This window comes from Berghia stephanieae, chromosome 11 (genome assembly GCF_034508935.2).
Source record: "Berghia stephanieae isolate SIO BIC M18660-M18661 chromosome 11, UCSD_Bste_1.3, whole genome shotgun sequence".
Classification (NCBI taxonomy): domain Eukaryota; kingdom Metazoa; phylum Mollusca; class Gastropoda; order Nudibranchia; family Aeolidiidae; genus Berghia; species Berghia stephanieae.
The window spans coordinates 24,345,301-24,350,463 of record NC_088370.1 but is presented as its reverse complement, the minus strand read 5'-3'; the positions used below and the strand labels follow the sequence as shown (position 1 = coordinate 24,350,463).

General features: G+C 39.5%; 1 protein-coding gene across 1 annotated transcript in view; it reads right to left on the bottom strand.

Annotated features, from left to right (window-relative positions):
- LOC144956514 (uncharacterized) overlaps window positions 1-3,090 on the bottom strand; it is a 13,364-nt gene extending 10,274 nt beyond the window's left edge. Inside the window, exon 1 of the mRNA XM_078887064.1 lies at window positions 2,964-3,090. The gene's annotated coding sequence lies outside the window, so the exon portion shown is untranslated. The remainder of the gene's footprint in view (window positions 1-2,963) is intronic.
- Window positions 3,091-5,163: the final 2,073 nt, after the last annotated feature.

Genomic DNA, 5,163 nt, shown 5'->3' with positions numbered 1-5,163 from the left:
TCTCTCTCTCCTTCACTCTCTCTCTCCCCCCCTCTCTCTCTCTCTCTCTCTCTCTCTCTCTCCCTCTCTCTCTCTCCGTCTCTCCCACTCATTCCCTCTCCCTCTTCTCCCTCTTTTATCTACTAGTTACAACACGAAATAACCACCAGTTAGCAACCGTAAATGGTTACCAGTGTATTTAAAGTTTCAGAACGCACATTGTATCATCGTGGTTATTTCCTCGGATAAGTAATGCTATAGATAGTATGCAGATGACGTCACTCAGGCCTTTGTTATTGTTTTTGCCATCCGCGTTTGTGAGTTGTTCTCACTAAACTGTATTAACAGACTATAAAGTTCATGGTTACACAGAGTTTGTGTGTTGGTCCGTTATACTTCGGATGGCAATGTTGTGAACTCCTTGGCCAAGCGCATTCTATCTATAGATAGTATGCAGATGACGTCACTCAGGCCTTTGTTATTGTTTTTGCCATCCGCGTTTGTGAGTTGTTCTCACTAAACTGTATTAGCCAGACTATACGTTAATGGTTACACAGAGTTTGTGTGTTGGTCCGTTATACTTCCGGATGGCAATGTTGTGAACTCCTTGGCCAAGCGCATTCTATCTACATAGGAAAAAACGCACTGTTATGATAAATTGCCAGAGTGGTTCTATAGATAGTATGCAGATGACGTCACTCGGGCCTTTGTTATTGGTTTTGCCATCCGCGTTTGTGAGTTGTTCTCACTAAACTGTATTAACCAGACTATAAACGTTCATGGTTACACAGAGTTTGTGTGTTGGTCCGTTATACTTCCGGATGGCAATGTTGTGAACTACTTGGCCAAGCGCATACTATCTATAGCAGGTGTTATTTACACGGGTCTTAGCTACCTATAGATAGTATACAGATGACGTCACTCAGGCCTTTGTTATTGTTTTTGCCATCCGCGTTTGTGAGTTGTACTCACTAAACTGTATTAACCAGACTACATAAGTTCATGGTTACACAGAGTTTGTGTGTTGGTCCGTTATACTTCCGGATGGCAATGTTGTGAACTCCTTGGCCAAGCGCATTCTATCTATATAGCCTAATTTTCCCTAAAACAATGAATATGAAGAAAATATATATTTTACGCAGTTATTTCCCTTGTTTAATATAGCTGTAATAGGTAAAATCTAAGGCATTAAACCGATACGTTATGATTGATTGCCAGAGTGGTTCTAAATCAGATGTTTTTTCTATGGGTCTATGCAAATTGTCATGCTTTCAACCCGAATTTGCACGGTTTTAGCATAATTCCCCCTCCTATGAAGGAAGTTGACAACTTCAAGTACCTAGGAGGTTGGACCCAAAGCAGTTCCTCTGTCAGGAAAGCATTGGCTTGGAGTGCCGGTCATAAACTCAGGAAAATCTGTAGTTCAAACCTACAGAGGGAAATAAAGAAGAGACTGTTCCTGGCAACGGTAGAGTCAGTGCTTCTATATGGAGCAGCGACATGGACTCTAACAAAAGCCCTTGAGAAGCAACTGGACGGCTGCTACACTCGTATGCTGCGGATGGTCTTCAACGTAAGCTGGAAAGGACACATATCAAATGAAGAGCTCTACAGTGACCTCCCCCCAGTGACTTCGAAGATATAAAAGAGAAGACTGAGACTTGCGGGGCACTGCTGGAGACACAAGGAGGAGATTGCAAGCAGTCTTGTGCTAAGGGAACCACCTGAGAGAACCAGAAATAGGCAGAATAAAACATACATTGGCTGCCTGCTAGATGACACATGAATGGACAACACCCGGGAGCTGCGTACACTTATGGAGGACAGGACAGAATGGCGAAACTTGTGGCTCATGTTGGGCGTCCCAAGGGGTGGCCTAAGTAAGTATGTAAGTAAGTAGTGGACAATATTTTGCATAGGTATGAGAGTATTCCCATTACAACATTGAGCCCATAACAGATTGGGTTATCAGACCTGAAAATAAGTACAAGTCGTTACAGGCATTTTTATCAATTTCATTCAATCCTGATTGAAATCGGGCACATCCTAACGGTATATTGACCACTCAGTCGTGGTCTAGTGAATTCATAATCGCATTCGGACCATGGGGAAAAGAATTGCAGTATTGCCTAAAAGGCATCATGTTTCGTCCTTCATAATAAGTGTGTTGCTGTTGGCCAGGGACCCTTTGTAAAGTGCTTTGAGCATAATAAGTGGATATATAATTGCTCGAGATTGTTTGTTTGTTTGTTTTATTGATGCTAAAATTGAATTTGTATTCGTTGAGGATGATTTTCAGTTTCTTTAGTTCGAGCTGGATGTGTTAACGGCCAGGTACTCATTTTACACCTGAGCACGGTGAGAAAATGTGAGTAAAGAGCCCTCTTCAAGGACTCAACTATGCACCGAGCAAGGTTTGAACCGAGGACCTCCGATCCTAAAGCGAGTGTCATAGCACAAGACGACATAGCCTAATTAGCAAATGAGCTGATAGAAGTTGTGAACGGTAGAAAGCAATGAACAAAAAAATGAATCTGAACTGCTTGGAAAATAAACAAATTGAACATTTATATAGCGCAACATCCAATAAACGTGCTCAACGCGCTTTACAAAGGGTCCTTGACCAAAAGCCTGTTAGGCGATATTACAATTTTTTTTCCGACAGAGACAAAGTTGTGTCAACGGCCAGGTACTCATTTTACACCCGATTACGGTGAGAGAATGTGAGTAAAGAGCCTTTTCCAAGGACTCAATTGTGCGCCGAGCGCGGCTCGAACCCAGGACCTTCCGATTCAAAAGCGAGATTTATAACACTTGACCACATAGCCGCACAATAAAAAAACTATCAAGAAAAGGGTCATTTAAATCGATCGATATGTGAAGGTTGAGTTTTCTGACCAAATTTTTAAATACGATCCTTTTCAAGTTGCGACAATAAACCGGTTAAAACACATGTGGATCAGAATCTGTTCCAAGCTACTTACCCCCTTTCCGAGATCTGTAGGCAGACGCTGGTGGGTCAGGTCTGGTCAGTTAAATGTCTGCTTGTAAACAGATTGCAGAGGGCTTTTATATATAGCATTGTCACCTGATGGTGGTGTAAGCGACGCGTCACACAAAAGCTTTTTTTTTTGTCAGATAAGATTGCATTGAAGGTTCTGATTGGTCAACGGCAACCTTGCCAATAATAGCATTGTTATTATTAGATTCGATAGTAACAAGGGTTTTGATTGGTCCACCAAGATTACCTACGAGTTGATTTTTAAAAAGATAATTGTACCCACCTGCTCAAATCCCGAGGGCGCTGGAAAATCTTCAAACCAGGGATAGGTAACTATGTTTGATAATAACAAATGGTAAACGTGGATTATGATGATGATGATGATGCTAATGGTGATGATGATGGTGATGATGATGATGATGATGATGATGATGATGATGATGATGATGATGATGATGATGATGACGACGACGACGACGATGATGATGATGATGATGATGATGATGATGATGATGATGATGATGAGGATGATGATGATCATGATGATCATGATGATGGTGATAATGATGATGATTATGATGATGATGGTCAACGCTCATCACATGCGCCTGTTGGCCATTAAAACGCCCAGGCGATTAGTCATGACGTCAGTATGCGTGTGTTACATATGTGTGTGTTTGTGCATTTTGATACACACCACGTTGTCTAGCTGCATTGGTTAATGATTGAGGGTCATTTGTCCCTCTTTCTTTATTCATGAAATTAAAAGACATGCTACGACTTTAATAGGACAACAGTTGCCTAATCTTACACTTACAGAGATTGCTGTAGGAAAAACATTTAATTTTAAGCAGAATAGTAAAAAGAGCCTTCAACAATCAATGAACTGCCGATGGAAATACATGTAAATAAAATGTGAAAAAAAAGTTAAAATGTATGGATAGACAAACAGAGAGAGAGGCAGACCTATTGATGGATAGATCTGATAGGTAGATGGATATATATATATATATATATATATATATATATATATATATATATATATATATATATATATATATATATATATATATATACAGTCAGGCTTCAATCTTTACTCTATGTCCCTCCCGCCCTCTTAATGCACAAGGAGTCTCTCTACCCCCCCCCCCTCCCTCTCTCTCTTCTTTTTCTTTATCTCTCTCTCTCTCTCTCTCTCTCGCTCTCTCTCTCTCCTCTCTTTCTCGCTCTCTCACGTGTGTGTGTGTGTGTATTTTACTCTCTCATTCTTTCTCTTCCTGTCTCATTCTGTTTCTTGATATTTCTTTCCATGCCCACCCGGCTTCACATAGATTCAAAACAATACTTTGAAATTATAAACCCTTCTTTAACTTTTGGCATTTTGAAATCGTATTTCCTCCGATAAATAAGACAAAAATATCACATTAATAATTCTTATTTCATTGATTCTTTATTTCAATACCAAACATTCTTCAAAAACTGAGTAATGTCATAAAATTGTCGGCCTTAAACTTTTTTTGGGGGGTGTTTTATTTATTTCAAGGACATCTTACATAATAATGAATAACTAAAAGTCATAATTGGATTATTTCAAAAATGTATATGTACATTATCAAGTGTATATTCTAAGCTCATGCCAAATTCAGTGATGCCAAAACTCCGGTTGTACCGGGGAAAAAATCCGGTCAGGACGAAAGAATTCCGGGTAACGTGCAACTTCTGTCAAATTAACCAGTAGATTTTTGACCAATCAAAACATAGAATATGTGACACACCTTTACACGTGCTCGGACAAACAAAGTCTGATTGTTTATAAACAATGACGTGAATTAAATCGACCTCTCTCTGATCATTGTTATTGTTTTCATACCGCCTAATGGATGACTAGTTATCACATGATGTTCTCGATCGTATTTTTTAAGTTTACACAGTTTTCTGTATTGGTTCTATTGAACATTGTGTATTTTACTAAGACACGAACCATCTATAGATAGTATGCGCTTGGCTAAGAAGCTCATAACATTGCCATCCGGAAGTATAACTGACCAACACACAAAACTGTGTGTATCCATGAACGTTTATAGTCAAGTTAATACAGTTCAGTGAGCATTACTCATAAACGCGGATGGCAAAAAACAATAACAAAGACCTGAGTGACGTCATCTTCGAACTATCTATAGTAA